General features: G+C 34.2%; 1 protein-coding gene across 5 annotated transcripts in view; it reads right to left on the bottom strand.

Moving 5' to 3' along the window:
• LOC110459227 (protocadherin-9-like) overlaps nucleotides 1-12,153 on the bottom strand; it is a 62,450-nt gene that overhangs the window by 14,111 nt on the left and 36,186 nt on the right. The window contains exon 1 of one of the 5 annotated variants that reach the window (XM_021511386.1): nucleotides 1,054-1,319. The exons of the other annotated variants lie outside the window; for them this stretch is intronic. The gene's annotated coding sequence lies outside the window, so the exon portion shown is untranslated. Of the gene's footprint in view, nucleotides 1-1,053; nucleotides 1,320-12,153 lie in introns of those variants that run through there. 5 annotated transcript variants of the gene reach the window in all.

The raw sequence follows: 12,153 nt of genomic DNA, 5'->3' as shown, positions 1-12,153 counted from the left end.
AAGTAGAAAAGGACACATTTTATATAAACAGTCAAGTCATACTGTGAGAAAGTAACTGGTTGTGATTTGTCCAGCTTAGCTATTAATCAAGCGTGAATGTTCTGGTCAAGCCTAAACCCATGTACTGGTCACTTCTGGTCAGTTCGTGCAGGTATAATATCTTTTGTTAATAAATCTCTCGGTAAGTATTTGAACTTCTTCTCGACAAACTCGAGCCACCATTGTTGAACTAAGTAGTTTACGATGAAGTGTTTTTAATACGTTATAAATTATTTTGGATAAACGACTTAGTGAAATGAGATATGATTACAAACATTTTCCCTAGGGACAAGTTCAGGTGACTGAAAAACATGGCTGAATCACTGAAACAATGAATTAAATGTTTTAAAAGTCACCGAACATTTTAATCCGTTGAGTAAAGTGAAAGGCTCTTTACTGCAAATCAGAGAAATGCTTTTGTAGTACCTTAAAGCAAAGGGATATGTATTGTTCAAACTATTTTGAAATACAAACTTCAAAGGAATTCCTTACTAATCTCTTCCATTTCAATCTTTACAAACAAGCAGGTTACATCACATTTATTAGCACTACCAAATTAAAAAAATATTTAACTTATTTAAAAAAAAAAAAAAATCTTAACACTTTAACGAGAATGATCGACAGGTTTTGTTTCATTCATTATGGAAAAGAATTATAGATTCTACAAGTGATTTTTAAAACATCATGCATAATGAAATAGATATATATATAGAAGTAAATAAATAGAAGTAAATAATTAAAAAATACAGATGTGTGTAGGATTTTAAAATGCAGATGTAAATACAGATGTTTGTATGATTTAATAATACAGATGTGTGTAAAGCAAACATGTACTAAAATTGAAGTTAATATAATAGTGGTAATAAAAGTTCTTAAATGCAACGTAAATGAAAATATAAATCAATATTGTGAATAACTGCTGAAGGACTTGACAACATTACTATAATACCCTGAAGTCTGGTATCAGAGAGAAGAGCTAACGTGATCCCTCGAGTATTTGATGAAACACTTTACCTTGATCCAACTAGCAAAACTCCGACACTCCATGACCGAGCGTTGTGGTTTTTAAACTGCTCGACACCTTAGCTCTAAGACAGGTAATGATAGTGTGTCAGTTTCCCTGTTCAGTTCTTAACTCCACTGATCAACCCTTGTATCACCCGACAAAAAACTTGCTAATCTTTCTCGATCTACCTTTCCTATATTGATTACACACACGGAGATAGAAGGGTTCTACACGGGCGTGAAATAATACCCTCAGTCGTTCGACCAATCACAGTCAGCTGTGCGACTCGCTAGCTAATGGTATTCTTTCAGAACTAACACAAGGGGAGGACTCAAGACCTGTTAGATGTTTGTCACACGTAAAGCGGATTTTTTTTTACCGATGGCACCCAGCAATCACACACGATTATTTTGTTGTGCGTTCCTCTCCAGTGTGGTATGAAATTGTGTCCGCGTTAGCACAGTGGAACTGGTATTTTGACACGATTAGGGAGAGAAATGTGAATTTAATTACATTAAAAATCGGCTATAACCTCAGGGGATCAAGGATATATTTCTATGATTGTAACGTCTAAAATACAGTTAGCACTTCAGTGAGAATTACTGTACTCACAGTCTACCCATCTTGTCTCTTCAATGTGGATCAGTCTAAACTTGCAGGAGCTCTTATCCGAGTACTAGAAATTCTTTAAATACTTTTTATTTATCATTCAATTTACAATGAATCAGACTTTTGCCTGGTAAAGAAGTTATTCATTTTGCAAAAAAATAACCAACAACAATCTTTTAAGCGTGTAACATGACAAAGAATGATTTTTACCAATTAAGATCAGAGGTATTAAAACAATTAAACAGGCTCTATACATGTATATGTGATATTAAGCAGACAGCATTTTCCACTTAATGTCACAATATGCTTAATGTAACATTTCTGTTCATATCAAGGCTTGCTAAAATGCTTTTTCCCTCTCTATATAACTATTTGCAACTGATTATTTTCATAACATATGATTTCACATAATCTGCTTTACATATCATTTTTTACCTCCAGTTTTATAAAAGATGTATAAAAATAACTTGAACAGGCTTGAATCTTCAAGAAGAATTGTGGTTTAACCCTGAGAGCCCATTTTCTAAACATCTGGTCTTTGTGAAACACAATTGAAATATTAGACAAGAGAAGTAAGTACTGGAGAGGTTTATGTATTGTTTAAAGACTGATATCTCAAACACTTACGATCAAAAGATTTTAGTTTACCAATTAAGAAAAAAAAAATCTGTCAATATCACATTTCGATTTATCAGACTTTCTTCTAATAATTGATTCATGACATTAAGAGGAATATTATGATATTCTAACAAGTACATCGTTAAGCATATCAACAAAAAGAAACATTCCTAGCAACTGGATTACATAAGCTATAGATTATTTTTTGATTTTAAAAAACATTTTAGCATTATGAACCAATATGTTGTTCATTAATAAAATTATACTGTACTTTGAACTAAAGAGAGTCTATATATCTATGTTATCTATATTTATAATATTTTAAAACAGTTTAAAAGTATCAGACCAACATTTAAAATAAATTTCTTTCAATAAAATTCATTTTAAACTTATACATGTAACAAAATTTAATTTGTTGTTGTAGATATTATTCACACAGAATTCTGATTTTTTTTTCTTTAACTGCTCTGAACCCAAACATCAACAAACTCACCATATAGCAGGAACAATGTAAACTTGTGTCACAGGTTCCATCAGTCACCCAGAATCAATAGATTTGAACATTCTCCCATTACAGTGCTATATACATATTCCAATTTCCTGCAAATCCGTATCGTTACAAAATTTTGAATGGAGCAGAATAAAAGGTTTTGTCCCCCGATCAAAATTGTTTAAAACTCCACACAATGATCTTGTTCGGTCTTTGGTCGGATCAAATGTTTTAAAACGGTGTATTTACAATTACGGTTATGATTGAGGATCAATGACGACCAGCAGCTGGTGAACCTCATTACTCATCACAGCGTCCTCCGGTAAATATTGACCGATTGTTTGATCATTACCTCCCCTTTTTTATCTTCCTGCGTCTCAAATTGACATACAGCTCCAATTATATAACTACTTGTCTAACATAACAATTGTAACTGGTCACTCTCCTGGTCTTAACTAGCACACTGCTGGGCTGAAATGGCCAGAGGGTGACCAGTCAGCTAGGAATGACCAGTCGATACAGCAAACAAGAAGTGTCAAATGACCACTCATGACACTATTCTTGACCAGTTTCAGCAGTATTGACCATTGACAAACAGTCCAACAAACAACTGTTAAAAAACCAATCAGTGTTCAAACAAGGACATATCAGTAAACGGTTAAAATCAATAGGTCTTTTATATTCCGATCTGAAATTCAACAGTTATCCTTCAATTTATATTTACCACGTCCTTCCTAATTGCAACATTTGTTTAGATATTTATGTCAGGGTCTCCAGATAAGTGTGTTTAATCTTACCTACATTAAGTCCCCCCTTCAGCATACCTATACCATACCCCCAGACCACTATCTCCCCCATTCAGTGACCTGGCGAGCTTTTATTCCACTTAAGATAGGGGTACAATGATCTGCCTGGTCAAATTACGGGTTTCTATGAGTGTCAGTTTGAGCAAATATACCTAGTATCAGTGCAAGGAGAATTAGCCAAGGAGTAGATAGCACCCGTTAGTCTGGGATGGTAGCTGGTTGTCAGGATACCAACAAATCAGGATAAAATTTTGGACATGCAAACCTCCACCAAATCTTAATAAGGCCAAAAATATTAAGTTGTGTGTTTTTGTCAGGTCTCCCCAACAAACTATACTGTCTTACCGGAAATCGTCACTGCAGTTTAATGTTCGCCTTTTGACCCTCCATAATGTCAGAGGGCCAATTTATCATTACAGTGAACATTTGTTAAAAACATAATTATATTATACATATTTATTAAATGTGAATGACAAATTTGACATTGGTCGAAAATGGTATACCGTATGATTTTGCAGAGCTTACTTAAAACTTTGAAGCCAATTTCAGACACTGTTGAAATCAAGAAATATATGTAAAACTTTCAAACAAAACAATATTAATTACTACATTTATATGACGGCGTACGTAAAAATGAAGAACTGTAAGCAACTCCCTCATTCAAGTCCTGAAGACTCTTCTGCCTGGCATGCTACCTCATGTAAATCAGGCTACAGGATCCCCCCGGAGTTGCTGCTCCTTTTTATACTTTCACTTTCACTTTCAAATTACTATTAAGAAGGATCTGTATACCATAAGGTATCCTTCTGAAACTAAGAAGATGAACTTATTTATATATGTGGACTTATTGGAAATTGGCTTGTGGAGATCTGTCCCCACTTCATCGGACTGTATTTAATTTTAAGTATGTTACACCTGAAATATTTAATTTTAAGTACATGTATGTTAAACCTGAAATATTTAATTGCTAATAGGTATTTAATACTGAATGATATTGAACTCCTCAACCCAACATTTAACGGAGTTTTACAAATTAATTCACCCTATTATCTGATGGTCAAACAAATTGGATTTCTGATATTATTTTAGATATATTTCAAATTATAGCATGGTAATATCTCTCTTGAAAGTAAATTAAAGCACTGTAAAAACTAATGACTTTGATTTACGACCAAGACCGCCTAAACATTTTGTACATGCATAGGTATATTTCAACTGAATCGTTCAGATTTTTCAGCCAAATAGCCACCTTACACTTTAGCCATGAGATATTCCGTCAAAATATATCTGTAGATGTATTTCAATTTTCTTATATTCATTGACTCATAAATTAAAATCAGTATGTCCGCAGAGCAAGACAATACATACCCTAGTTGTAGTGTAAATGAGTTTCCAAGTTAATCTTAGTATTGTAATTTTTACCCTATAGAAATCAGAACATGCCAATTGGCCAGTTCTTTCACAATACAGTGCTTCATATAGTGCATTGCCAATATCAGCATATGATTATGTTTATTTCATTTTCATAGATTTAAGATGTACATTATATGAATAAATTTCTTAAATATGACATCAAAATTGGTATGAATCACTTTGACCATCTATTTAGAATATGATGTAAAATATTAATGTACTTATATATACATTATGAATGTTTCGCAATGAACAAATATGAAATGAGCTCTTCAAAAATTTACATAATCATGTCATAAAACTTTGGCGATATGAAATCTTGAATGCAATTTTAATCAATTCTGTCTTGAAGACACCCTCATATATTCAAATAAAAATTAATCTCACACATATGTGCATATTTTCTATAGAAAATTATAGAAATTATGTATCCTTGAAATCTCCATGGAAGTTTTTTTTTTTTTAAGTTTGAGTAATATTTTTACGTTGATGGCTTTAAAACCAGGAATAAAACTACATTTCACATATAAAATATATTACTGCAGACATTGAAATGTATGTACACAAAGACATATGTCTTTAAAAACCTACCGACACCTTTAACAAAGAAAATATGAACCAAGCCGTGTGACGTGACCCATGAAAACTGAAAATTCATATTGAGTTGAAATTCAAATGACTACACAAAGTTAAAGATAAAGAATCAAATCTAGAGAAAACTACCACCACTTTTCAAAAAGCACAAACGTGTTTTATACAGGATGTCAAGTCTATATCAAAAAGTATTTGATACAAATCAATTCAGTTGTACATTACCTTCAGACAATCTTTAATTTATGACTTCTATTAAGATGACAATTTCAAATTGAACTTAAGATCAGGGAAGGTTTAAAATGACCTTTTTCACAGGATCTTCCAACATAATAAATTTAGGTTTAATGTCACACTCAAATTTGGAATGATAAATATCAAATAATTCTTATTTCCAATAACTTACAAATGTATTATTATTTCCGTTATTAATTTGTTTCTTGACACGTACCTGTAAGCAGTGAGTTAACTCGCTCACATAAAACAAGATAAATGTCCGACAAGCAACAAATCTTCGCCCGACATTTGGACCCGAACAAACTTATCCAATATATCAATCACTGTAATATATATCAATCAGAACGAAGCCCCCGTGAAGCAGTTGATTACGACTTACCGTTGGGATTTCAATAATTTTCAAATTCATCAATATTCATGAGGGTATACAATCCGAGCCAGTGGAATTTTCAACAAGTGGGTAATTTGACAGATGCTTCGACTGATTTCCACCAAATGACCACTTTAGATGATAATTTGTAATAAAGTATTTCCAGCTTATGTAGGGGACCATAATACGGTTGGACGGCAGACAAGATAATCAATCGTTGGGAAAGAAAACAAACCTTTATACCCGTGAGTGTCATTATTCGGTAAAACTTAAATGCCAAGTAAGAATTTTTAGATTTGGCTGATAATCTTTAAACTTATGAAAATTATTTACAGATTGAACAGCTGATAACAATGAGAAGAAAACACTTGCATTGTACTTAGCATGTTGATGTCATAATGACACTGTCCAGTTTGACGGTCAGTGATCCCTCGGGCCACATGGCCTAAGTCAACATGATCATGCCAGGCTGATGTCATTACAAATCATATCTGCGAGTGACCAGTGAATGACCAGGATGTACAGGTGTAAACTACAGGTGTATAATTACACAAACTACTTAGTAGAGCATTGTACAGGTATATAACTGTACTTTGTCTTTGTGAAAAATTGTTCTGTTAAATTTGGAATAAAAAAGTGTTACTTGAAATTTTAATTTCAATTAAATCATTTTATTCTTTTCTTAAAATATATATTTTTTGCATTTTTTAAATTGTATTTTTTTTTCATTTTTTAAAATTGTGTGTATTTAGAACTTTATAAGTTCAAAGTTAGATATTCAAGTTTCCCAAGTACATATGCAAATTTGCAAAGGTGTATTTACTATTATAATACAGGTGCAACTATAAATTGTCCAGTACATACATGTATATGTACAAATTTGCTTTACAGGTGAAACTTTCTAGAACAGGTAATTGGACAGGTAAGCAATTAATATTGTACCATGTCTTACAGGTGTATTGTACAGGTGTATTATACAAACTGCACAGTAACTCCATAGAATAATGATTTATATTTTCTGTCAACATTTAATTTTGGAATTGCTACATTCATTTATAAAAAAATTTGATGTATAAGTGGATTTTAAATCTCTGTTTATTTACCAGTTTTGTTGATTGAAATATAAACTGTCAATTTACTCCACATTATTTACAAAACATCAAAATGCTCCAAATTGAAAGTTAAATTTAAGTCAAACATTTAAACATTAATTAAATTATTTTCAGATAGATGAGTTTTTAATACATAAGGAACCAGTCAATATCGACAGTCACATGCCACAGAATCTTACCTGAATGAATTTTACCTGTGGCAATATTAGCGTACCTGTATGGTTAAGAATGGGAATATTTGCCATTATCGAATAACCATAATAGGTACCGATCTTTACTCGGGACACATATTTGTTTGGGGCAGGGCCTGTTTGCCAGTTCAAAACGATGATAACAAAACTTAATTTTTACACCTATGAATTAATTTTAAACTCATTGGAACTCCAATGAAACCCTACAATCAAGGACAAAATGATCTAAAACCTGACTCCAATAAATATCCATTAAATTTATCCTTTTAAGATTTTATGTGTGCTTTATGAGCTCTGGCCATTTTACCTTCCCTTCTCATGAAAGGTTTTTCACATTTTTACATATATACATACAACTACGACTGTGAAATCCATCTTGGTCAAGCTATTAAAACTGGACATGTTCGGTCAACGCAACACAGGCCCTTCAACTCTATACATCTAACACCAGAAAGCATTTCCCTGCACTTAATGAGCACAGGTGAGAAGCTACCATTAGACTGATATAGACCCCATGGACAGCCGTGGAAGTCCAACTCACGTTCAACACCTGGCCTGCTGGTTCTGTGCAGAAATTTTCCGAGTTCCGCTTTTACCTGTCTCCACAGGTGTGAAGATTTCCGAGTTTTCCTTTGACCTCTCTCCACAGGTGAAACACTACAGGGGAAATGATAAACTTCCCGACAATTCCGAGTCTTTTTAAAGCTCTGTAAAATCTCCGCTCATGGCAGGTTGCGGTAATGTCCAGCAATTAAATTTATCAAAGACGTTGGATGGACCGCATAGCACCTTGCCGGGATGCCTTTAATTGGCTGTATGCTTCACCAGTGGTGGATCAACAGTCGTACTTATAACATTAACAACCAAATTAAAGTAAATTGAGATGCATTCACCTATGGACCGAATGTTGTATTGATTTGTAACTTCAACACAAACAGAATACGAAAAGTCCTTGATGCCCGTTTTTATCCGTTTTGTCCATCAATCATACACGACCTTCCTCAATTAAGCACGCAATGTTAGGGGGTATATTAGAAAAATGGATATGATTTTTTAATTTAGATAAAATGCGGTTTTATACTTAAATTAAAATATCTGCTTGTATGAAGATCAATGACATTCTATTTCTTATAATTTCCTACGAAATTACCTGAGAAAAGTAATGATGCTTAACCAGAGACATGACCTCATACAATAACTTGGGTAGGTGACACATCCGAAAGTTTAGCAGTTAGTGTCAAGCTGGCATTTCCAGTTGAGTAACACTGTGCTTTAATTCTTTGGTTGATTCATATATACCAAAACTTTCCTAATTTCCAGAAAATTATTTTAACAACTCGCCCATGAAACCCATATCAAAGAAATATCACTGCGTTTCACTCCTACTGACACTGTAAGTCTCGCTCGAGTGGTGATTATTTCACACGGGAGTGGGCGCTCGGTGATGTGGAACTCTCTAGTGATAGAGGGTTATAGAATACACCCTCTCTTTCTTACGGACATTCACACATAGGTGGCACGGAAATAGCATTAAGATATAGATAAAATGTCCGGGTAATGGGTACGCACACAGAATATTACAATCTAGTGTTGGAATTAGCCACAGATATGACACATCACAGTTGTTATAATCAAAATGTACTTCTTGTAACTCTTGTAAAAAAACCACAGAAATCAATTCTAGAATTTTTTTTACCACACCTAATGGCTTCTTAATTAAACTTGATCAAGATTGTTGAAAATATTCTGTTGTACTCAAAAATGACACACACATTGAAGAGGGAAGGGGGGAGGGGGTTGATCATCCGGTCTATCCACTACCAAGTTTCGAGTTTTTAATTGGAAATAATATAATTATAATATGATTGCACAAAAAAGCCGTGACAAAAACCTGTAATCTTTATATAAAACTTTTACCATTTAATAAAACAATAAACATCCTTATGTTTTGGAAAGTGCTTTATATAAGTTGAATAACTTGTGCCCAATCCATTTGCTTGGTAAAACAAATATATATTGTTTAAACTAATTTAAGGCAAGAGTGGAAAATGAATTTAAGGCTTTTATTCTATTTGTTTTGAGGACAGAATCCTTGCAATCAAAAAACATCATAGGTGATGTTAATACAGGCACGGAGGAGAAATAAATTTAGAATTATCTTAAGAGGATGCGAGACAAATCTGTGGCTCATGAATTGATCGCCGACAAGTCGCAGAGAGGTTCTATATCAATCTGTCTGATACCTGAAGTCCCAGACAGTTCTCGGGGTCAATATCACAATCCACTGTCCGAGACATGGGGCGGGCCTGGAGGAATGTCCACAGAAAAGTGTCAACACTGGGCCGTCACATGTTGTAACACACACAGCAGATCACAGGGGGCGCCTGTCAAATTACGGAAGAAATTCTTCGCGATTCACCCCGATGGGGGGTGCAGAATCTCACCCGGTGCGACCAGAGATTAGCACAACTTTCTTTGCTGATAAACAATTGTCAATATTTTTTGACATGGATTAATCGAAATACAGAATATTTACAAAGGTTTAGTTTTAACTTGGATTCCAATGTCCAATTGTTTCCGTACAATTCCCCAACTCTTTATTGATCAAGAACTTGGACGACACTGGATTTTATGAAGCAACAGAAATATTGGATATATAATACCGAGGAAAGCAATATGACATATGTTTTCTCGACAAATAAATCTGAAATGAAAGGATATGAGATTGCTAGATTCTCGGAGATAAGACATCATTCATAGGTATATATTTGTCCATGAACGTGTAAAAGGGCGACTTCATATAGGTATATACCTCCACTGATACATCGTATATAGATATATATGGTACAGTAATCAAACAAGACCGTGATGGATGGCCAGCTGTAATGGCTAAGGAAAACAAAATCCCACAACAATCCATCGTAATAAACCTCGGCCGAGCATATTAATCAAATGTTCATGAGCAGAAACGTTATCAAATGATAACCTGTCAAATTGTTCAGTCGAAAAACAAATTTACATAATCACGCCGAGGTATTTCAGGGTCTGCCCAGCTATATGATGATTAAGATGATAATTGATCAAATACTTGGGACTCGATCATTTGCCAATCAAATGTCAGAGTGAAGGCGGCAGGGGAACTATCACGACTCGAGAAGATTAAAACATGAGGTCATTTCTCAAAGAATAACAATGTACTGTCTAAAATGGAGAAAACAAACAACTATGATTTCCAATGAATACAAAACTGAAATAACAATGAACCAATTTTGAATTTGTAATAAAGAAGTATTTTATGTTTTGACAATGAAGTTAATTAGTAAAGCAATTTTATGTTATTCGGAATTAGATTCATCCTTTGGTATGAATAATAAAGACCAAGTTTGTTTTTAACACAAACAGGAATTGAAAACTTAATTTGCGAGCTTTCGATAAAGTCTGTTTCCTTTGTCAAGCTAAGAGTGCAAAATAAGTTTTCAATTCCTGTTTGTGTTCAAAACTAACTGTATAATTTAACGTTAATTATTACATTAACAATTTAACAAGTGGTTATTTATTACTATACAAAGAATTACCATCACTAATGATCATAACTCATTCACCCCTGAAGACACGTTTGAAGTCTTCCAATTCAAAGGTTGGAATAGTTCATTATGAAATTTCAGGGGTGAATGACTTAAGATGTTAAACATGGTGATAGACATCTCCGAGATGGAAAATTAAGATGGTGCTTCATTATTCTCACGTGGAGCCTTTAAGAAGAATGAAATGGTGCTCATGATGACATTTTGAAGCCTTAGAAGTCTGAGATGACCGTTAAACATGAAACAGATGTGAAGTGAGCATTGGAGGGGTCACACAGACTTCTAAACGTTACATGTGGCATTTTGTACAGTCGGGACGAGGTGGGGTGTAATGTCGGGACAAGATATTAAATTTATGAATTCGGAAATACTTCCTCTTTGTATCACTGATTTTTTATGTTACTAATTAAAAGTCAAAGAAATAAAACCTTCAATCACAAGTCCATAGGTGTACAGTAAATCTGTGTGGGCACATGTCTAGTCAATTTCGGACTGGTCGTAAACAGACCGCCACTAAAAGGCCTAATTATGGGCCTGGAACTGGGGTCCAGGGGTTCTCTACAAACCCAACACCCAGGCAACCCATAAACCTCGAGGTGAGAGGGAACATCGACAAGGTCAAACACAGACTGACCTCTGGTCAATGGACAACAAAGGTGGCCGCTAATTAGTACGTCACCTTGTAACACTTTACCGAAATGTCATTTAAGGCAGGTAAGAACTGTCGTAAAATAGCCTCACCATCTCCTGTATCCAGAGACTCAGGGGTGAAAATGGCTTGGATTTCCTACCACCTTCCATCCGCTGTGTCACAAACACACAAAAGCAAGTTTCAGCAGATTTCGTGGCTAATCATAGGTCTGTCATCCCATCAGTCTAAATCTTTCACTAAATACCAACCATGTTGGCTGGTCACTTGCATGAAATTAGCTTATGTTACACTACTCTGAAATAAATTAGCCTTTTTAACAGGTAAAAAAGGAACCTCGAAACTCGTGTGAGGTGAGCTTATTCAGCGGTTTACCAATCTCTTATTTTTCAAGGTTGAGTCACCAATATCTTTTTTCTATTTTTTTTTCTTTCATTC

This window comes from Mizuhopecten yessoensis, unplaced genomic scaffold (assembly GCF_002113885.1).
Source record: "Mizuhopecten yessoensis strain PY_sf001 unplaced genomic scaffold, ASM211388v2 scaffold9987, whole genome shotgun sequence".
Classification (NCBI taxonomy): domain Eukaryota; kingdom Metazoa; phylum Mollusca; class Bivalvia; order Pectinida; family Pectinidae; genus Mizuhopecten; species Mizuhopecten yessoensis.
The sequence above is the reverse complement of the archived record's forward strand: the minus strand, read 5'-3'. Positions and strand labels throughout refer to the sequence as shown.